This window comes from Triturus cristatus, chromosome 8, assembly GCF_964204655.1.
Source record: "Triturus cristatus chromosome 8, aTriCri1.1, whole genome shotgun sequence".
Taxonomy (NCBI): Eukaryota; Metazoa; Chordata; class Amphibia; order Caudata; family Salamandridae; genus Triturus; species Triturus cristatus.
The window spans coordinates 739418511-739442177 of NC_140591.1; the positions used below are offsets into that span (position 1 = coordinate 739418511).

The 23667-nt window shown below is 41.7% G+C and overlaps 5 non-coding genes across 5 annotated transcripts; all 5 read right to left on the reverse strand.

Annotated features, from left to right (window-relative positions):
* Positions 1–4292: 4292 nt before the first annotated feature.
* On the reverse strand, positions 4293–4365 carry TRNAV-CAC (transfer RNA valine (anticodon CAC)). The gene has a single exon. It is a non-coding gene; the product is annotated as a tRNA-Val (tRNA).
* A 4711-nt stretch (positions 4366–9076) lies between these two features.
* TRNAV-CAC (transfer RNA valine (anticodon CAC)) lies at positions 9077–9149 on the reverse strand. Its single transcript has one exon. It is a non-coding gene; the product is annotated as a tRNA-Val (tRNA).
* A 2314-nt stretch (positions 9150–11463) lies between these two features.
* Positions 11464–11536, reverse strand: TRNAV-CAC (transfer RNA valine (anticodon CAC)). The gene has a single exon. It is a non-coding gene; the product is annotated as a tRNA-Val (tRNA).
* Positions 11537–16251: 4715 nt separating this feature from the next.
* On the reverse strand, positions 16252–16324 carry TRNAV-CAC (transfer RNA valine (anticodon CAC)). Its single transcript has one exon. It is a non-coding gene; the product is annotated as a tRNA-Val (tRNA).
* A 4711-nt stretch (positions 16325–21035) lies between these two features.
* TRNAV-CAC (transfer RNA valine (anticodon CAC)) lies at positions 21036–21108 on the reverse strand. The gene has a single exon. It is a non-coding gene; the product is annotated as a tRNA-Val (tRNA).
* Between the last annotated feature and the right edge of the window lie 2559 nt (positions 21109–23667).

Sequence of the window (23667 nt, forward strand, 5' to 3'; positions counted from 1 at the left end):
GTATCTTTATGATGCTTGGTCTGTGAATACGCATGAAAGTCAGTCTCAACTTACCCTTTCTCAAACGATAGCACTATCATTTACAAGTGTCTCCTTTTATTCCGTCCCAGCTTTGGACACGTCTTACAGGAAGTCAGCCCTTATTTATATATTTCTTCAGTGGCTGAAGCTTAATGAGAAAGAGTAACAAGTTGTTCATAACAACATAAGAAACACATTGTGCATTTTCTCTCAAATACTCCTTCACTTTGTGCCAAAAGAAATACCAAGGTGAATACCTAGGCCACAGATTCAAGCTAAAGATCTTCCTGCTGAATGCAAGGCGCAATAAAAACTGCATATCGCTGGACTAAAGCATTCCTTGCATAGCCTCTAACATCATAACATAACTGAGCTGCTAGCAGCAAGCTAACCAATACCTTTCTGAAATGAGAATGACATGTGCTTATCTGCTCGATCAGGCGAGATTTAGAAAAGGTGGAAAGGGTCCAAGTGGATGCCCCTTCCTTTTTAGGGTGGGTCCTGCTGACTATCATAGGATTGCTTGTAAAAGTGGCCAGGGTCAGAGGAAAAGCTGTCAACACTTCTTAGCGTTCTCTATAGATGCAGCCATTTTCTGTGACTGTAATTTCGGCCTTTTCCCAGAAGTCTCTATTCTGCCTATGCAAATTAACAAAAGCAGTGCTTATTCCTCACTTGCTCAAATGTCCTTCCTGTCCAGAAAGCTCTGATTAAGCATGCTTATTTTCTTTTTCTGGGATATTTTAAATTGTTTCGCTGTCCAGTCTGTGGCAGTAGAAAGCTGCTTATGATGCCAGGTTTTGATGAATCCCCAAGGTACAAGTACAGAGGAATATATCAGTCTCTAGGATATGGAACTTTTAGCTAAAACATCACAATATGTGATGCTTGCCAAGAAAACACTACATTCTGGTGCGCTGATGATCAGAACATTCTGCTCCTGAAGGATAGAAAAGACAGCTTGATTGAAATAAAGTCTGTTTATATTGACGCTCTCTCTCTCCCTATATATACATACATGCGTACACACACACACACAGGTATGTCATGCATTTCTTCAGATTTGTTTCAACCATTTACCATTTATTGGAGAATCCCTACTTTTCAAGTGACTGCAAATGAAGTCATCTCTGGCACTTTTTGTGCAAAGTAAGAGACACACATGACACCTTTTTATAAAAGTCATCGGTTTCTTTGTTACTGTGTACTTTCAAAGCATGGGGCTTTCACACGTCAGGTAAACCTGATTACCACTACACAACAAAAGCAGATGCAGCTTTCTTATCTATGTCGTGATAGAACAGTTGTGAATTGAGTAGAAGAAGGGCCCTGATGTGATACTTATTACATGCAGCCTGTAAGATAGTCAAACATGCAGGCTAGGAAGGAAGATGCAAATATCAATGTATTAGAAAAACACCTAAAGGCGAGTGATATGCTTTCATTCATGCATGGCTAGGAAAAATCGCCATACTGTTGCAAACATTCTTACACCACCAACTGGAAATAAATGATTCTGACATTAAACGTAAAGGTGACAATGCATTTGTATCATCACCTTGAGAAGGATCATCTTGGAATTGAGCCGAGGGCCTCTGCACTCAAAGCCAGAAACACTCCACTAAAATAAGATTCCTGTTGGTGCCAACAATTCTCCATGTTAATGCTTGTTCTAGGTGAGCAGTGAACCGATTGCAGGGCTCTTTTGAAAGCAAGGTCTGAGAACCAACAGATACATCCACACGCCGATTACTTTAGTGTTTTGAGAGAATTCCCTTTCTTGGAACGAGATTGCATGAAATAATCTTCAGGGCTTGGACAATTCCATGGCAAAACGGCACCTATCAACATTGTAGCCAACACAATATAACAACTGTTTCTGCCCGGTTTCGAACCGGGGACCTTTCGCGTGTGAGGCAAACGTGATAACCACTACACTACAGAAACAGATACCTACAGTTGATTTTTCTGTAATGAAACTGCTCCGAACTGGCTATTCCATGGGCCTCTGGCTTTAGATTTCTTTCATGCAACCTGCCCGACATCCCTAGCTGAACGCTCGTACATGCCATGCAAGACCAGATGTTTGGTATTAGCTCAGACTGGGCAGGGCTGAAGCATGAGACTCTAGCAAAGAATTATCCACTACTGCAAAGAAAAAATTGATGTTGGTTTTGAAACGCAAACTTCAAAACAACTTGAAAAGAGTACCAAGAAAAGGGCTCGTCCGGGATTTGAACCCGGGACCTCTCGCACCCAAAGCGAGAATCATACCCCTAGACCAACGAGCCCTCAAAATCCTCTTACCTCTCAAAAGCTAATACCGGCTCTAAGCCCGCAATGAAGATCATGCTGGTATCTTTATGATGCTTGGTCTGTGAATACGCATGAAAGTCAGTCTCAACTTACCCTTTCTCAAACGATAGCACTATCATTTACAAGTGTCTCCTTTTATTCCGTCCCAGCTTTGGACACGTCTTACAGGAAGTCAGCCCTTATTTATATATTTCTTCAGTGGCTGAAGCTTAATGAGAAAGAGTAACAAGTTGTTCATAACAACATAAGAAACACATTGTGCATTTTCTCTCAAATACTCCTTCACTTTGTGCCAAAAGAAATACCAAGGTGAATACCTAGGCCACAGATTCAAGCTAAAGATCTTCCTGCTGAATGCAAGGCGCAATAAAAACTGCATATCGCTGGACTAAAGCATTCCTTGCATAGCCTCTAACATCATAACATAACTGAGCTGCTAGCAGCAAGCTAACCAATACCTTTCTGAAATGAGAATGACATGTGCTTATCTGCTCAATCAGTGCTCAATCAGGCTCGATCAGGCGAGATTTAGAAAAGGTGGAAAGGGTCCAAGTGGATGCCCCTTCCTTTTTAGGGTGGGTCCTGCTGACTATCATAGGATTGCTTGTAAAAGTGGCCAGGGTCAGAGGAAAAGCTGCCAACACTTCTTAGCGTTCTCTATAGATGCAGCCATTTTCTGTGACTGTAATTTCGGCCTTTTCCCAGAAGTCTCTATTCTGCCTATGCAAATTAACAAAAGCAGTGCTTATTCCTCACTTGCTCAAATGTCCTTCCTGTCCAGAAAGCTCTGATTAAGCATGCTTATTTTCTTTTTCTGGGATATTTTAAATTGTTTCGCTGTCCAGTCTGTGGCAGTAGAAAGCTGCTTATGATGCCAGGTTTTGATGAATCCCCAAGGTACAAGTACAGAGGAATATATCAGTCTCTAGGATATGGAACTTTTAGCTAACACATCACAATATGTGATGCTTGCCAAGAAAACACTACATTCTGGAGCGCTGATGATCAGAACATTCTGCTCCTGAAGGATAGAAAAGACAGCTTGATTGAAATAAAGTCTGTTTATATTGACGCTCTCTCTCTCCCTATATATACATACATGCGTACACACACACACACAGGTATGTCATGCATTTCTTCAGATTTGTTTTAACCATTTACCATTTATTGGAGAATCCCTACTTTTCAAGTGACTGCAAATGAAGTCATCTCTGGCACTTTTTGTGCAAAGTAAGAGACACACATGACACCTTTTTATAAAAGTCATCGGTTTCTTTGTTACTGTGTACTTTCAAAGCATGGGGCTTTCACACGTCAGGTAAACCTGATTACCACTACACAACAAAAGCAGATGCAGCTTTCTTATCTATGTCGTGATAGAACAGTTGTGAATTGAGTAGAAGAAGGGCCCTGATGTGATACTTATTACATGCAGCCTGTAAGATAGTCAAACATGCAGGCTAGGAAGGAAGATGCAAATATCAATGTATTAGAAAAACACCTAAAGGCGAGTGATATGCTTTCATTCATGCATGGCTAGGAAAAATCGCCATACTGTTGCAAACATTCTTACACCACCAACTGGAAATAAATGATTCTGACATTAAACGTAAAGGTGACAATGCATTTGTATCATCACCTTGAGAAGGATCATCTTGGAATTGAGCCGAGGGCCTCTGCACTCAAAGCCAGAAACACTCCACTAAAATAAGATTCCTGTTGGTGCCAACAATTCTCCATGTTAATGCTTGTTCTAGGTGAGCAGTGAACCGATTGCAGGGCTCTTTTGAAAGCAAGGTCTGAGAACCAACAGATACATCCACACGCCGATTACTTTAGTGTTTTGAGAAAATTCCCTTTCTTGGAACGAGATTGCATGAAATAATCTTCAGGGCTTGGACAATTCCATGGCAAAATGGCACCTATCAACATTGTAGCCAACACAATATAACAACTGTTTCTGCCCGGTTTCGAACCAGGGACCTTTCGCGTGTGAGGCGAACGTGATAACCACTACACTACAGAAACAGATACCTACAGTTGATTTTTCTGTAATGAAACTGCTCCGAACTGGCTATTCCATGGGCCTCTGGCTTTAGATTTCTTTCATGCAACCTGCCCGACATCCCTAGCTGAACGCTCGTACATGCCATGCAAGACCAGATGTTTGGTATTAGCTCAGACTGGGCAGGGCTGAAGCATGAGACTCTAGCAAAGAATTATCCACTACTGCAAAGAAAAAATTGATGTTGGTTTTGAAACGCAAACTTCAAAACAACTTGAAAAGAGTACCAAGAAAAGGGCTCGTCCGGGATTTGAACTCGGGACCTCTCGCACCCAAAGCGAGAATCATACCCCTAGACCAACGAGCCCTCAAAATCCTCTTACCTCTCAAAAGCTAATACCGGCTCTAAGCCCGCAATGAAGATCATGCTGGTATCTTTATGATGCTTGGTCTGTGAATACGCATGAAAGTCAGTCTCAACTTACCCTTTCTCAAACGATAGCACTATCATTTACAAGTGTCTCCTTTTATTCCGTCCCAGCTTTGGACACGTCTTACAGGAAGTCAGCCCTTATTTATATATTTCTGCAGTGGCTGAAGCTTAATGAGAAAGAGTAACAAGTTGTTCATAACAACATAAGAAACACATTGTGCATTTTCTCTCAAATACTCCTTCACTTTGTGCCAAAAAAAATACCAAGGTGAATACCTAGGCCACAGATTCAAGCTAAAGATCCTCCTGCTGAATGCAAGGCGCAATAAAAACTGCATATCGCTGGACTAAAGCATTCCTTGCATAGCCTCTAACATCATAACATAACTGAGCTGCTAGCAGCAAGCTAACCAATACCTTTCTGAAATGAGAATGACATGTGCTTATCTGCTCAATCAGTGCTCGATCAGGCGAGATTTAGAAAAGGTGGAAAGGGTCCAAGTGGATGCCCCTTCCTTTTTAGGGTGGGTCCTGCTGACTATCATAGGATTGCTTGTAAAAGTGGCCAGGGTCAGAGGAAAAGCTGCCAACACTTCTTAGCGTTCTCTATAGATGCAGCCATTTTCTGTGACTGTAATTTCGGCCTTTTCCCAGAAGTCTCTATTCTGCCTATGCAAATTAACAAAAGCAGTGCTTATTCCTCACTTGCTCAAATGTCCTTCCTGTCCAGAAAGCTCTGATTAAGCATGCTTATTTTCTTTTTCTGGGATATTTTAAATTGTTTCGCTGTCCAGTCTGTGGCAGTAGAAAGCTGCTTATGATGCCAGGTTTTGATGAATCCCCAAGGTACAAGTACAGAGGAATATATCAGTCTCTAGGATATGGAACTTTTAGCTAACACATCACAATATGTGATGCTTGCCAAGAAAACACTACATTCTGGAGCGCTGATGATCAGAACATTCTGCTCCTGAAGGATAGAAAAGACAGCTTGATTGAAATAAAGTCTGTTTATATTGACGCTCTCTCTCTCCCTATATATACATACATGCGTACACACACACACACAGGTATGTCATGCATTTCTTCAGATTTGTTTCAACCATTTACCATTTATTGGAGAATCCCTACTTTTCAAGTGACTGCAAATGAAGTCATCTCTGGCACTTTTTGTGCAAAGTAAGAGACACACATGACACCTTTTTATAAAAGTCATCGGTTTCTTTGTTACTGTGTACTTTCAAAGCATGGGGCTTTCACACGTCAGGTAAACCTGATTACCACTACACAACAAAAGCAGATGCAGCTTTCTTATCTATGTCGTGATAGAACAGTTGTGAATTGAGTAGAAGAAGGGCCCTGATGTGATACTTATTACATGCAGCCTGTAAGATAGTCAAACATGCAGGCTAGGAAGGAAGATGCAAATATCAATGTATTAGAAAAACACCTAAAGGCGAGTGATATGCTTTCATTCATGCATGGCTAGGAAAAATCGCCATACTGTTGCAAACATTCTTACACCACCAACTGGAAATAAATGATTCTGACATTAAACGTAAAGGTGACAATGCATTTGTATCATCACCTTGAGAAGGATCATCTTGGAATTGAGCCGAGGGCCTCTGCACTCAAAGCCAGAAACACTCCACTAAAATAAGATTCCTGTTGGTGCCAACAATTCTCCATGTTAATGCTTGTTCTAGGTGAGCAGTGAACCGATTGCAGGGCTCTTTTGAAAGCAAGGTCTGAGAACCAACAGATACATCCACACGCCGATTACTTTAGTGTTTTGAGAGAATTCCCTTTCTTGGAACGAGATTGCATGAAATAATCTTCAGGGCTTGGACAATTCCATGGCAAAACGGCACCTATCAACATTGTAGCCAACACAATATAACAACTGTTTCTGCCCGGTTTCAAACCGGGGACCTTTCGCGTGTGAGGCAAACGTGATAACCACTACACTACAGAAACAGATACCTACAGTTGATTTTTCTGTAATGAAACTGCTCCGAACTGGCTATTCCATGGGCCTCTGGCTTTAGATTTCTTTCATGCAACCTGCCCGACATCCCTAGCTGAACGCTCGTACATGCCATGCAAGACCAGATGTTTGGTATTAGCTCAGACTGGGCAGGGCTGAAGCATGAGACTCTAGCAAAGAATTATCCACTACTGCAAAGAAAAAATTTATGTTGGTTTTGAAACGCAAACTTCAAAACAACTTGAAAAGAGTACCAAGAAAAGGGCTCGTCCGGGATTTGAACCCGGGACCTCTCGCACCCAAAGCGAGAATCATACCCCTAGACCAACGAGCCCTCAAAATCCTCTTACCTCTCAAAAGCTAATACCGGCTCTAAGCCCGCAATGAAGATCATGCTGGTATCTTTATGATGCTTGGTCTGTGAATACGCATGAAAGTCAGTCTCAACTTACCCTTTCTCAAACGATAGCACTATCATTTACAAGTGTCTCCTTTTATTCCGTCCCAGCTTTGGACACGTCTTACAGGAAGTCAGCCCTTATTTATATATTTCTGCAGTGGCTGAAGCTTAATGAGAAAGAGTAACAAGTTGTTCATAACAACATAAGAAACACATTGTGCATTTTCTCTCAAATACTCCTTCACTTTGTGCCAAAAGAAATACCAAGGTGAATACCTAGGCCACAGATTCAAGCTAAAGATCTTCCTGCTGAATGCAAGGCGCAATAAAAACTGCATATCGCTGGACTAAAGCATTCCTTGCATAGCCTCTAACATCATAACATAACTGAGCTGCTAGCAGCAAGCTAACCAATACCTTTCTGAAATGAGAATGACATGTGCTTATCTGCTCAATCAGTGCTCAATCAGGCTCGATCAGGCGAGATTTAGAAAAGGTGGAAAGGGTCCAAGTGGATGCCCCTTCCTTTTTAGGGTGGGTCCTGCTGACTATCATAGGATTGCTTGTAAAAGTGGCCAGGGTCAGAGGAAAAGCTGCCAACACTTCTTAGCGTTCTCTATAGATGCAGCCATTTTCTGTGACTGTAATTTCGGCCTTTTCCCAGAAGTCTCTATTCTGCCTATGCAAATTAACAAAAGCAGTGCTTATTCCTCACTTGCTCAAATGTCCTTCCTGTCCAGAAAGCTCTGATTAAGCATGCTTATTTTCTTTTTCTGGGATATTTTAAATTGTTTCGCTGTCCAGTCTGTGGCAGTAGAAAGCTGCTTATGATGCCAGGTTTTGATGAATCCCCAAGGTACAAGTACAGAGGAATATATCAGTCTCTAGGATATGGAACTTTTAGCTAACACATCACAATATGTGATGCTTGCCAAGAAAACACTACATTCTGGAGCGCTGATGATCAGAACATTCTGCTCCTGAAGGATAGAAAAGACAGCTTGATTGAAATAAAGTCTGTTTATATTGACGCTCTCTCTCTCCCTATATATACATACATGCGTACACACACACACACAGGTATGTCATGCATTTCTTCAGATTTGTTTCAACCATTTACCATTTATTGGAGAATCCCTACTTTTCAAGTGACTGCAAATGAAGTCATCTCTGGCACTTTTTGTGCAAAGAAAGAGACACACATGACACCTTTTTATAAAAGTCATCGGTTTCTTTGTTACTGTGTACTTTCAAAGCATGGGGCTTTCACACGTCAGGTAAACCTGATTACCACTACACAACAAAAGCAGATGCAGCTTTCTTATCTATGTCGTGATAGAACAGTTGTGAATTGAGTAGAAGAAGGGCCCTGATGTGATACTTATTACATGCAGCCTGTAAGATAGTCAAACATGCAGGCTAGGAAGGAAGATGCAAATATCAATGTATTAGAAAAACACCTAAAGGCGAGTGATATGCTTTCATTCATGCATGGCTAGGAAAAATCGCCATACTGTTGCAAACATTCTTACACCACCAACTGGAAATAAATGATTCTGACATTAAACGTAAAGGTGACAATGCATTTGTATCATCACCTTGAGAAGGATCATCTTGGAATTGAGCCGAGGGCCTCTGCACTCAAAGCCAGAAACACTCCACTAAAATAAGATTCCTGTTGGTGCCAACAATTCTCCATGTTAATGCTTGTTCTAGGTGAGCAGTGAACCGATTGCAGGGCTCTTTTGAAAGCAAGGTCTGAGAACCAACAGATACATCCACACGCCGATTACTTTAGTGTTTTGAGAGAATTCCCTTTCTTGGAACGAGATTGCATGAAATAATCTTCAGGGCTTGGACAATTCCATGGCAAAACGGCACCTATCAACATTGTAGCCAACACAATATAACAACTGTTTCTGCCCGGTTTCGAACCGGGGACCTTTCGCGTGTGAGGCGAACGTGATAACCACTACACTACAGAAACAGATACCTACAGTTGATTTTTCTGTAATGAAACTGCTCCGAACTGGCTATTCCATGGGCCTCTGGCTTTAGATTTCTTTCATGCAACCTGCCCGACATCCCTAGCTGAACGCTCGTACATGCCATGCAAGACCAGATGTTTGGTATTAGCTCAGACTGGGCAGGGCTGAAGCATGAGACTCTAGCAAAGAATTATCCACTACTGCAAAGAAAAAATTGATGTTGGTTTTGAAACGCAAACTTCAAAACAACTTGAAAAGAGTACCAAGAAAAGGGCTCGTCCGGGATTTGAACTCGGGACCTCTCGCACCCAAAGCGAGAATCATACCCCTAGACCAACGAGCCCTCAAAATCCTCTTACCTCTCAAAAGCTAATACCGGCTCTAAGCCCGCAATGAAGATCATGCTGGTATCTTTATGATGCTTGGTCTGTGAATACGCATGAAAGTCAGTCTCAACTTACCCTTTCTCAAACGATAGCACTATCATTTACAAGTGTCTCCTTTTATTCCGTCCCAGCTTTGGACACGTCTTACAGGAAGTCAGCCCTTATTTATATATTTCTGCAGTGGCTGAAGCTTAATGAGAAAGAGTAACAAGTTGTTCATAACAACATAAGAAACACATTGTGCATTTTCTCTCAAATACTCCTTCACTTTGTGCCAAAAAAAATACCAAGGTGAATACCTAGGCCACAGATTCAAGCTAAAGATCCTCCTGCTGAATGCAAGGCGCAATAAAAACTGCATATCGCTGGACTAAAGCATTCCTTGCATAGCCTCTAACATCATAACATAACTGAGCTGCTAGCAGCAAGCTAACCAATACCTTTCTGAAATGAGAATGACATGTGCTTATCTGCTCAATCAGTGCTCGATCAGGCGAGATTTAGAAAAGGTGGAAAGGGTCCAAGTGGATGCCCCTTCCTTTTTAGGGTGGGTCCTGCTGACTATCATAGGATTGCTTGTAAAAGTGGCCAGGGTCAGAGGAAAAGCTGCCAACACTTCTTAGCGTTCTCTATAGATGCAGCCATTTTCTGTGACTGTAATTTCGGCCTTTTCCCAGAAGTCTCTATTCTGCCTATGCAAATTAACAAAAGCAGTGCTTATTCCTCACTTGCTCAAATGTCCTTCCTGTCCAGAAAGATCTGATTAAGCATGCTTATTTTCTTTTTCTGGGATATTTTAAATTGTTTCGCTGTCCAGTCTGTGGCAGTAGAAAGCTGCTTATGATGCCAGGTTTTGATGAATCCCCAAGGTACAAGTACAGAGGAATATATCAGTCTCTAGGATATGGAACTTTTAGCTAACACATCACAATATGTGATGCTTGCCAAGAAAACACTACATTCTGGAGCGCTGATGATCAGAACATTCTGCTCCTGAAGGATAGAAAAGACAGCTTGATTGAAATAAAGTCTGTTTATATTGACGCTCTCTCTCTCCCTATATATACATACATGCGTACACACACACACACAGGTATGTCATGCATTTCTTCAGATTTGATTCAACCATTTACCATTTATTGGAGAATCCCTACTTTTCAAGTGACTGCAAATGAAGTCATCTCTGGCACTTTTTGTGCAAAGTAAGAGACACACATGACACCTTTTTATAAAAGTCATCGGTTTCTTTGTTACTGTGTACTTTCAAAGCATGGGGCTTTCACACGTCAGGTAAACCTGATTACCACTACACAACAAAAGCAGATGCAGCTTTCTTATCTATGTCGTGATAGAACAGTTGTGAATTGAGTAGAAGAAGGGCCCTGATGTGATACTTATTACATGCAGCCTGTAAGATAGTCAAACATGCAGGCTAGGAAGGAAGATGCAAATATCAATGTATTAGAAAAACACCTAAAGGCGAGTGATATGCTTTCATTCATGCATGGCTAGGAAAAATCGCCATACTGTTGCAAACATTCTTACACCACCAACTGGAAATAAATGATTCTGACATTAAACGTAAAGGTGACAATGCATTTGTATCATCACCTTGAGAAGGATCATCTTGGAATTGAGCCGAGGGCCTCTGCACTCAAAGCCAGAAACACTCCACTAAAATAAGATTCCTGTTGGTGCCAACAATTCTCCATGTTAATGCTTGTTCTAGGAGAGCAGTGAACCGATTGCAGGGCTCTTTTGAAAGCAAGGTCTGAGAACCAACAGATACATCCACACGCCGATTACTTTAGTGTTTTGAGAGAATTCCCTTTCTTGGAACGAGATTGCATGAAATAATCTTCAGGGCTTGGACAATTCCATGGCAAAACGGCACCTATCAACATTGTAGCCAACACAATATAACAACTGTTTCTGCCCGGTTTCGAACCGGGGACCTTTCGCGTGTGAGGCGAACGTGATAACCACTACACTACAGAAACAGATACCTACAGTTGATTTTTCTGTAATGAAACTGCTCCGAACTGGCTATTCCATGGGCCTCTGGCTTTAGATTTCTTTCATGCAACCTGCCCGACATCCCTAGCTGAACGCTCGTACATGCCATGCAAGACCAGATGTTTGGTATTAGCTCAGACTGGGCAGGGCTGAAGCATGAGACTCTAGCAAAGAATTATCCACTACTGCAAAGAAAAAATTGATGTTGGTTTTGAAACGCAAACTTCAAAACAACTTGAAAAGAGTACCAAGAAAAGGGCTCGTCCGGGATTTGAACTCGGGACCTCTCGCACCCAAAGCGAGAATCATACCCCTAGACCAACGAGCCCTCAAAATCCTCTTACCTCTCAAAAGCTAATACCGGCTCTAAGCCCGCAATGAAGATCATGCTGGTATCTTTATGATGCTTGGTCTGTGAATACGCATGAAAGTCAGTCTCAACTTACCCTTTCTCAAACGATAGCACTATCATTTACAAGTGTCTCCTTTTATTCCGTCCCAGCTTTGGACACGTCTTACAGGAAGTCAGCCCTTATTTATATATTTCTGCAGTGGCTGAAGCTTAATGAGAAAGAGTAACAAGTTGTTCATAACAACATAAGAAACACATTGTGCATTTTCTCTCAAATACTCCTTCACTTTGTGCCAAAAAAAATACCAAGGTGAATACCTAGGCCACAGATTCAAGCTAAAGATCCTCCTGCTGAATGCAAGGCGCAATAAAAACTGCATATCGCTGGACTAAAGCATTCCTTGCATAGCCTCTAACATCATAACATAACTGAGCTGCTAGCAGCAAGCTAACCAATACCTTTCTGAAATGAGAATGACATGTGCTTATCTGCTCAATCAGTGCTCGATCAGGCGAGATTTAGAAAAGGTGGAAAGGGTCCAAGTGGATGCCCCTTCCTTTTTAGGGTGGGTCCTGCTGACTATCATAGGATTGCTTGTAAAAGTGGCCAGGGTCAGAGGAAAAGCTGCCAACACTTCTTAGCGTTCTCTATAGATGCAGCCATTTTCTGTGACTGTAATTTCGGCCTTTTCCCAGAAGTCTCTATTCTGCCTATGCAAATTAACAAAAGCAGTGCTTATTCCTCACTTGCTCAAATGTCCTTCCTGTCCAGAAAGCTCTGATTAAGCATGCTTATTTTCTTTTTCTGGGATATTTTAAATTGTTTCGCTGTCCAGTCTGTGGCAGTAGAAAGCTGCTTATGATGCCAGGTTTTGATGAATCCCCAAGGTACAAGTACAGAGGAATATATCAGTCTCTAGGATATGGAACTTTTAGCTAACACATCACAATATGTGATGCTTGCCAAGAAAACACTACATTCTGGAGCGCTGATGATCAGAACATTCTGCTCCTGAAGGATAGAAAAGACAGCTTGATTGAAATAAAGTCTGTTTATATTGACGCTCTCTCTCTCCCTATATATACATACATGCGTACACACACACACACACACAGGTATGTCATGCATTTCTTCAGATTTGTTTCAACCATTTACCATTTATTGGAGAATCCCTACTTTTCAAGTGACTGCAAATGAAGTCATCTCTGGCACTTTTTGTGCAAAGTAAGAGACGCACATGACACCTTTTTATAAAAGTCATCGGTTTCTTTGTTACTGTGTACTTTCAAAGCATGGGGCTTTCACACGTCAGGTAAACCTGATTACCACTACACAACAAAAGCAGATGCAGCTTTCTTATCTATGTCGTGATAGAACAGTTGTGAATTGAGTAGAAGAAGGGCCCTGATGTGATACTTATTACATGCAGCCTGTAAGATAGTCAAACATGCAGGCTAGGAAGGAAGATGCAAATATCAATGTATTAGAAAAACACCTAAAGGCGAGTGATATGCTTTCATTCATGCATGGCTAGGAAAAATCGCCATACTGTTGCAAACATTCTTACACCACCAACTGGAAATAAATGATTCTGACATTGAACGTAAAGGTGACAATGCATTTGTATCATCACCTTGAGAAGGATCATCTTGGAATTGAGCCGAGGGCCTCTGCACTCAAAGCCAGAAACACTCCACTAAAATAAGATTCCTGTTGGTGCCAACAATTCTCCATGTTAATGCTTGTTCTAGGTGAGCAGTGAACCGATTGCAGGGCTCTTTTGAAAGCAAGGTCTGAGAACCAACAGATACATCCACACGCCGATTACTTTAGTGTTTTGAGAGAATTCCCTTTCTTGGAACGAGATTGCATGAAATAATCTTCAGGGCTTGGACAATTCCATGGCAAAACGGCACCTATCAACATTGTAGCCAACACAATATAACAACTGTTTCTGCCCGGTTTCGAACCGGGGACCTTTCGCGTGTGAGGCAAACGTGATAACCACTACACTACAGAAACAGATACCTACAGTTGATTTTTCTGTAATGAAACTGCTCCGAACTGGCTATTCCATGGGCCTCTGGCTTTAGATTTCTTTCATGCAACCTGCCCGACATCCCTAGCTGAACGCTCGTACATGCCATGCAAGACCAGATGTTTGGTATTAGCTCAGACTGGGCAGGGCTGAAGCATGAGACTCTAGCAAAGAATTATCCACTACTGCGAAGAAAAAATTGATGTTGGTTTTGAAACGCAAACTTCAAAACAACTTGAAAAGAGTACCAAGAAAAGGGCTCGTCCGGGATTTGAACCCGGGACCTCTCGCACCCAAAGCGAGAATCATACCCCTAGACCAACGAGCCCTCAAAATCCTCTTACCTCTCAAAAGCTAATACCGGCTCTAAGCCCGCAATGAAGATCATGCTGGTATCTTTATGATGCTTGGTCTGTGAATACGCATGAAAGTCAGTCTCAACTTACCCTTTCTCAAACGATAGCACTATCATTTACAAGTGTCTCCTTTTATTCCGTCCCAGCTTTGGACACGTCTTACAGGAAGTCAGCCCTTATTTATATATTTCTGCAGTGGCTGAAGCTTAATGAGAAAGAATAACAAGTTGTTCATAACAACCTAAGAAACACATTGTGCATTTTCTCTCAAATACTCCTTCACTTTGTGCCAAAAGAAATACCAAGGTGAATACCTAGGCCACAGATTCAAGCTAAAGATCTTCCTGGTGAATGCAAGGCGCAATAAAAACTGCATATCGCTGGACTAAAGCATTCCTTGCATAGCCTCTAACATCATAACATAACTGAGCTGCTAGCAGCAAGCTAACCAATACCTTTCTGAAATGAGAATGACATGTGCTTATCTGCTCAATCAGTGCTCAATCAGGCTTGATCAGGCGAGATTTAGAAAAGGTGGAAAGGGTCCAAGTGGATGCCCCTTCCTTTTTAGGGTGGGTCCTGCTGACTATCATAGGATTGCTTGTAAAAGTGGCCAGGGTCAGAGGAAAAGCTGCCAACACTTCTTAGCGTTCTCTATAGATGCAGCCATTTTCTGTGACTGTAATTTCGGCCTTTTCCCAGAAGTCTCTATTCTGCCTATGCAAATTAACAAAAGCAGTGCTTATTCCTCACTTGCTCAAATGTCCTTCCTGTCCAGAAAGCTCTGATTAAGCATGCTTATTTTCTTTTTCTGGGATATTTTAAATTGTTTCGCTGTCCAGTCTGTGGCAGTAGAAAGCTGCTTATGATGCCAGGTTTTGATGAATCCCCAAGGTACAAGTACAGAGGAATATATCAGTCTCTAGGATATGGAACTTTTAGCTAACACATCACAATATGTGATGCTTGCCAAGAAAACACTACATTCTGGAGCGCTGATGATCAGAACATTCTGCTCCTGAAGGATAGAAAAGACAGCTTGATTGAAATAAAGTCTGTTTATATTGACGCTCTCTCTCTCCCTATATATACATACATGCGTACACACACACACACAGGTATGTCATGCATTTCTTCAGATTTGTTTCAACCATTTACCATTTATTGGAGAATCCCTACTTTTCAAGTGACTGCAAATGAAGTCATCTCTGGCACTTTTTGTGCAAAGTAAGAGACACACATGACACCTTTTTATAAAAGTCATCGGTTTCTTTGTTACTGTGTACTTTCAAAGCATGGGGCTTTCACACGTCAGGTAAACCTGATTACCACTACACAACAAAAGCAGATGCAGCTTTCTTATCTATGTCGTGATAGAACAGTTGTGAATTGAGTAGAAGAAGGGCCCTGATGTGATACTTATTACATGCAGCCTGTAAGATAGTCAAACATGCAGGCTAGGAAGCAAGATGCAAATATCAATGTATTAGAAAAACACCTAAAGGCGAGTGATATGCTTTCATTCATGCATGGCTAGGAAAAATCGCCATACTGTTGCAAACATTCTTACACCACCAACTGGAAATAAATGATTCTGACATTAAACGTAAAGGTGACAATGCATTTGTATCATCACCTTGAGAAGGATCATCTTGGAATTGAGCCGAGGGCCTCTGCACTCAAAGCCAGAAACACTCCACTAAAATAAGATTCCTGTTGGTGCCAACAATTCTCCATGTTAATGCTTGTTCTAGGTGAGCAGTGAACCGATTGCAGGGCTCTTTTGAAAGCAAGGTCTGAGAACCAACAGATACATCCACACGCCGATTACTTTAGTGTTTTGAGAGAATTCCCTTTCTTGGAACGAGATTGCATGAAATAATCTTCAGGGCTTGAACAATTCCATGGCAAAATGGCACCTATCAACATTGTAGCCAACACAATATAACAACTGTTTCTGCCCGGTTTCGAACCGGGGACCTTTCGCGTGTGAGGCGAACGTGATAACCACTACACTACAGAAACAGATACCTACAGTTGATTTTTCTGTAATGAAACTGCTCCGAACTGGCTATTCCATGGGCCTCTGGCTTTAGATTTCTTTCATGCAACCTGCCCGACATCCCTAGCTGAACGCTCGTACATGCCATGCAAGACCAGATGTTTGGTATTAGCTCAGACTGGGCAGGGCTGAAGCATGAGACTCTAGCAAAGAATTATCCACTACTGCAAAGAAAAAATTGATGTTGGTTTTGAAACGCAAACTTCAAAACAACTTGAAAAGAGTACCAAGAAAAGGGCTCGTCCGGGATTTGAACTCGGGACCTCTCGCACCCAAAGCGAGAATCATACCCCTAGACCAACGAGCCCTCAAAATCCTCTTACCTCTCAAAAGCTAATACCGGCTCTAAGCCCGCAATGAAGATCATGCTGGTATCTTTATGATGCTTGGTCTGTGAATACGCATGAAAGTCAGTCTCAACTTACCCTTTCTCAAACGATAGCACTATCATTTACAAGTGTCTCCTTTTATTCCGTCCCAGCTTTGGACACGTCTTACAGGAAGTCAGCCCTTATTTATATATTTCTGCAGTGGCTGAAGCTTAATGAGAAAGAGTAACAAGTTGTTCATAACAACATAAGAAACACATTGTGCATTTTCTCTCAAATACTCCTTCACTTTGTGCCAAAAAAAATACCAAGGTGAATACCTAGGCCACAGATTCAAGCTAAAGATCCTCCTGCTGAATGCAAGGCGCAATAAAAACTGCATATCGCTGGACTAAAGCATTCCTTGCATAGCCTCTAACATCATAACATAACTGAGCTGCTAGCAGCAAGCTAACCAATACCTTTCTGAAATGAGAATGACATGTGCTTATCTGCTCAATCAGTGCTCGATCAGGCGAGATTTAGAAAAGGTGGAAAGGGTCCAAGTGGATGCCCCTTCCTTTTTAGGGTGGGTCCTGCTGACTATCATAGGATTGCTTGTAAAAGTGGCCAGGGTCAGAGGAAAAGCTGCCAACACTTCTTAGCGTTCTCTATAGATGCAGCCATTTTCTGTGACTGTAATTTCGGCCTTTTCCCAGAAGTCTCTATTCTGCCTATGCAAATTAACAAAAGCAGTGCTTATTCCTCACTTGCTCAAATGTCCTTCCTGTCCAGAAAGCTCTGATTAAGCATGCTTATTTTCTTTTTCTGGGATATTTTAAATTGTTTCGCTGTCCAGTCTGTGGCAGTAGAAAGCTGCTTATGATGCCAGGTTTTGATGAATCCCCAAGGTACAAGTACAGAGGAATATATCAGTCTCTAGGATATGGAACTTTTAGCTAACACATCACAATATGTGATGCTTGCCAAGAAAACACTACATTCTGGAGCGCTGATGATCAGAACATTCTGCTCCTGAAGGATAGAAAAGACAGCTTGATTGAAATAAAGTCTGTTTATATTGACGCTCTCTCTCTCCCTATATATACATACATGCGTACACACACACACACAGGTATGTCATGCATTTCTTCAGATTTGTTTCAACCATTTACCATTTATTGGAGAATCCCTACTTTTCAAGTGACTGCAAATGAAGTCATCTCTGGCACTTTTTGTGCAAAGTAAGAGACACACATGACACCTTTTTATAAAAGTCATCGGTTTCTTTGTTACTGTGTACTTTCAAAGCATGGGGCTTTCACACGTCAGGTAAACCTGATTACCACTACACAACAAAAGCAGATGCAGCTTTCTTATCTATGTCGTGATAGAACAGTTGTGAATTGAGTAGAAGAAGGGCCCTGATGTGATACTTATTACATGCAGCCTGTAAGATAGTCAAACATGCAGGCTAGGAAGGAAGATGCAAATATCAATGTATTAGAAAAACACCTAAAGGCGAGTGATATGCTTTCATTCATGCATGGCTAGGAAAAATCGCCATACTGTTGCAAACATTCTTACACCACCAACTGGAAATAAATGATTCTGACATTAAACGTAAAGGTGACAATGCATTTGTATCATCACCTTGAGAAGGATCATCTTGGAATTGAGCCGAGGGCCTCTGCACTCAAAGCCAGAAACACTCCACTAAAATAAGATTCCTGTTGGTGCCAACAATTCTCCATGTTAATGCTTGTTCTAGGTGAGCAGTGAACCGATTGCAGGGCTCTTTTGAAAGCAAGGTCTGAGAACCAACAGATACATCCACACGCCGATTACTTTAGTGTTTTGAGAGAATTCCCTTTCTTGGAACGAGATTGCATGAAATAATCTTCAGGGCTTGGACAATTCCATGGCAAAACGGCACCTATCAACATTGTAGCCAACACAATATAACAACTGTTTCTGCCCGGTTTCAAACCGGGGACCTTTCGCGTGTGAGGCAAACGTGATAACCACTACACTACAGAAACAGATACCTACAGTTGATTTTTCTGTAATGAAACTGCTCCGAACTGGCTATTCCATGGGCCTCTGGCTTTAGATTTCTTTCATGCAACCTGCCCGACATCCCTAGCTGAACGCTCGTACATGCCATGCAAGACCAGATGTTTGGTATTAGCTCAGACTGGGCAGGGCTGAAGCATGAGACTCTAGCAAAGAATTATCCACTACTGCAAAGAAAAAATTTATGTTGGTTTTGAAACGCAAACTTCAAAACAACTTGAAAAGAGTACCAAGAAAAGGGCTCGTCCGGGATTTGAACCCGGGACCTCTCGCACCCAAAGCGAGAATCATACCCCTAGACCAACGAGCCCTCAAAATCCTCTTACCTCTCAAAAGCTAATACCGGCTCTAAGCCCGCAATGAAGATCATGCTGGTATCTTTATGATGCTTGGTCTGTGAATACGCATGAAAGTCAGTCTCAACTTACCCTTTCTCAAACGATAGCACTATCATTTACAAGTGTCTCCTTTTATTCCGTCCCAGCTTTGGACACGTCTTACAGGAAGTCAGCCCTTATTTATATATTTCTGCAGTGGCTGAAGCTTAATGAGAAAGAGTAACAAGTTGTTCATAACAACATAAGAAACACATTGTGCATTTTCTCTCAAATACTCCTTCACTTTGTGCCAAAAGAAATACCAAGGTGAATACCTAGGCCACAGATTCAAGCTAAAGATCTTCCTGCTGAATGCAAGGCGCAATAAAAACTGCATATCGCTGGACTAAAGCATTCCTTGCATAGCCTCTAACATCATAACATAACTGAGCTGCTAGCAGCAAGCTAACCAATACCTTTCTGAAATGAGAATGACATGTGCTTATCTGCTCAATCAGTGCTCAATCAGGCTCGATCAGGCGAGATTTAGAAAAGGTGGAAAGGGTCCAAGTGGATGCCCCTTCCTTTTTAGGGTGGGTCCTGCTGACTATCATAGGATTGCTTGTAAAAGTGGCCAGGGTCAGAGGAAAAGCTGCCAACACTTCTTAGCGTTCTCTATAGATGCAGCCATTTTCTGTGACTGTAATTTCGGCCTTTTCCCAGAAGTCTCTATTCTGCCTATGCAAATTAACAAAAGCAGTGCTTATTCCTCACTTGCTCAAATGTCCTTCCTGTCCAGAAAGCTCTGATTAAGCATGCTTATTTTCTTTTTCTGGGATATTTTAAATTGTTTCGCTGTCCAGTCTGTGGCAGTAGAAAGCTGCTTATGATGCCAGGTTTTGATGAATCCCCAAGGTACAAGTACAGAGGAATATATCAGTCTCTAGGATATGGAACTTTTAGCTAACACATCACAATATGTGATGCTTGCCAAGAAAACACTACATTCTGGAGCGCTGATGATCAGAACATTCTGCTCCTGAAGGATAGAAAAGACAGCTTGATTGAAATAAAGTCTGTTTATATTGACGCTCTCTCTCTCCCTATATATACATACATGCGTACACACACACACACAGGTATGTCATGCATTTCTTCAGATTTGTTTCAACCATTTACCATTTATTGGAGAATCCCTACTTTTCAAGTGACTGCAAATGAAGTCATCTCTGGCACTTTTTGTGCAAAGAAAGAGACACACATGACACCTTTTTATAAAAGTCATCGGTTTCTTTGTTACTGTGTACTTTCAAAGCATGGGGCTTTCACACGTCAGGTAAACCTGATTACCACTACACAACAAAAGCAGATGCAGCTTTCTTATCTATGTCGTGATAGAACAGTTGTGAATTGAGTAGAAGAAGGGCCCTGATGTGATACTTATTACATGCAGCCTGTAAGATAGTCAAACATGCAGGCTAGGAAGGAAGATGCAAATATCAATGTATTAGAAAAACACCTAAAGGCGAGTGATATGCTTTCATTCATGCATGGCTAGGAAAAATCGCCATACTGTTGCAAACATTCTTACACCACCAACTGGAAATAAATGATTCTGACATTAAACGTAAAGGTGACAATGCATTTGTATCATCACCTTGAGAAGGATCATCTTGGAATTGAGCCGAGGGCCTCTGCACTCAAAGCCAGAAACACTCCACTAAAATAAGATTCCTGTTGGTGCCAACAATTCTCCATGTTAATGCTTGTTCTAGGTGAGCAGTGAACCGATTGCAGGGCTCTTTTGAAAGCAAGGTCTGAGAACCAACAGATACATCCACACGCCGATTACTTTAGTGTTTTGAGAGAATTCCCTTTCTTGGAACGAGATTGCATGAAATAATCTTCAGGGCTTGGACAATTCCATGGCAAAACGGCACCTATCAACATTGTAGCCAACACAATATAACAACTGTTTCTGCCCGGTTTCGAACCGGGGACCTTTCGCGTGTGAGGCGAACGTGATAACCACTACACTACAGAAACAGATACCTACAGTTGATTTTTCTGTAATGAAACTGCTCCGAACTGGCTATTCCATGGGCCTCTGGCTTTAGATTTCTTTCATGCAACCTGCCCGACATCCCTAGCTGAACGCTCGTACATGCCATGCAAGACCAGATGTTTGGTATTAGCTCAGACTGGGCAGGGCTGAAGCATGAGACTCTAGCAAAGAATTATCCACTACTGCAAAGAAAAAATTGATGTTGGTTTTGAAACGCAAACTTCAAAACAACTTGAAAAGAGTACCAAGAAAAGGGCTCGTCCGGGATTTGAACTCGGGACCTCTCGCACCCAAAGCGAGAATCATACCCCTAGACCAACGAGCCCTCAAAATCCTCTTACCTCTCAAAAGCTAATACCGGCTCTAAGCCCGCAATGAAGATCATGCTGGTATCTTTATGATGCTTGGTCTGTGAATACGCATGAAAGTCAGTCTCAACTTACCCTTTCTCAAACGATAGCACTATCATTTACAAGTGTCTCCTTTTATTCCGTCCCAGCTTTGGACACGTCTTACAGGAAGTCAGCCCTTATTTATATATTTCTGCAGTGGCTGAAGCTTAATGAGAAAGAGTAACAAGTTGTTCATAACAACATAAGAAACACATTGTGCATTTTCTCTCAAATACTCCTTCACTTTGTGCCAAAAAAAATACCAAGGTGAATACCTAGGCCACAGATTCAAGCTAAAGATCCTCCTGCTGAATGCAAGGCGCAATAAAAACTGCATATCGCTGGACTAAAGCATTCCTTGCATAGCCTCTAACATCATAACATAACTGAGCTGCTAGCAGCAAGCTAACCAATACCTTTCTGAAATGAGAATGACATGTGCTTATCTGCTCAATCAGTGCTCGATCAGGCGAGATTTAGAAAAGGTGGAAAGGGTCCAAGTGGATGCCCCTTCCTTTTTAGGGTGGGTCCTGCTGACTATCATAGGATTGCTTGTAAAAGTGGCCAGGGTCAGAGGAAAAGCTGCCAACACTTCTTAGCGTTCTCTATAGATGCAGCCATTTTCTGTGACTGTAATTTCGGCCTTTTCCCAGAAGTCTCTATTCTGCCTATGCAAATTAACAAAAGCAGTGCTTATTCCTCACTTGCTCAAATGTCCTTCCTGTCCAGAAAGCTCTGATTAAGCATGCTTATTTTCTTTTTCTGGGATATTTTAAATTGTTTCGCTGTCCAGTCTGTGGCAGTAGAAAGCTGCTTATGATGCCAGGTTTTGATGAATCCCCAAGGTACAAGTACAGAGGAATATATCAGTCTCTAGGATATGGAACTTTTAGCTAACACATCACAATATGTGATGCTTGCCAAGAAAACACTACATTCTGGAGCGCTGATGATCAGAACATTCTGCTCCTGAAGGATAGAAAAGACAGCTTGATTGAAATAAAGTCTGTTTATATTGACGCTCTCTCTCTCCCTATATATACATACATGCGTACACACACACACACAAACAGGTATGTCATGCATTTCTTCAGATTTGTTTCAACCATTTACCATTTATTGGAGAATCCCTACTTTTCAAGTGACTGCAAATGAAGTCATCTCTGGCACTTTTTGTGCAAAGTAAGAGACGCACATGACACCTTTTTATAAAAGTCATCGGTTTCTTTGTTACTGTGTACTTTCAAAGCATGGGGCTTTCACACGTCAGGTAAACCTGATTACCACTACACAACAAAAGCAGATGCAGCTTTCTTATCTATGTCGTGATAGAACAGTTGTGAATTGAGTAGAAGAAGGGCCCTGATGTGATACTTATTACATGCAGCCTGTAAGATAGTCAAACATGCAGGCTAGGAAGGAAGATGCAAATATCAATGTATTAGAAAAACACCTAAAGGCGAGTGATATGCTTTCATTCATGCATGGCTAGGAAAAATCGCCATACTGTTGCAAACATTCTTACACCACCAACTGGAAATAAATGATTCTGACATTGAACGTAAAGGTGACAATGCATTTGTATCATCACCTTGAGAAGGATCATCTTGGAATTGAGCCGAGGGCCTCTGCACTCAAAGCCAGAAACACTCCACTAAAATAAGATTCCTGTTGGTGCCAACAATTCTCCATGTTAATGCTTGTTCTAGGTGAGCAGTGAACCGATTGCAGGGCTCTTTTGAAAGCAAGGTCTGAGAACCAACAGATACATCCACACGCCGATTACTTTAGTGTTTTGAGAGAATTCCCTTTCTTGGAACGAGATTGCATGAAATAATCTTCAGGGCTTGGACAATTCCATGGCAAAACGGCACCTATCAACATTGTAGCCAACACAATATAACAACTGTTTCTGCCCGGTTTCGAACCGGGGACCTTTCGCGTGTGAGGCAAACGTGATAACCACTACACTACAGAAACAGATACCTACAGTTGATTTTTCTGTAATGAAACTGCTCCGAACTGGCTATTCCATGGGCCTCTGGCTTTAGATTTCTTTCATGCAACCTGCCCGACATCCCTAGCTGAACGCTCGTACATGCCATGCAAGACCAGATGTTTGGTATTAGCTCAGACTGGGCAGGGCTG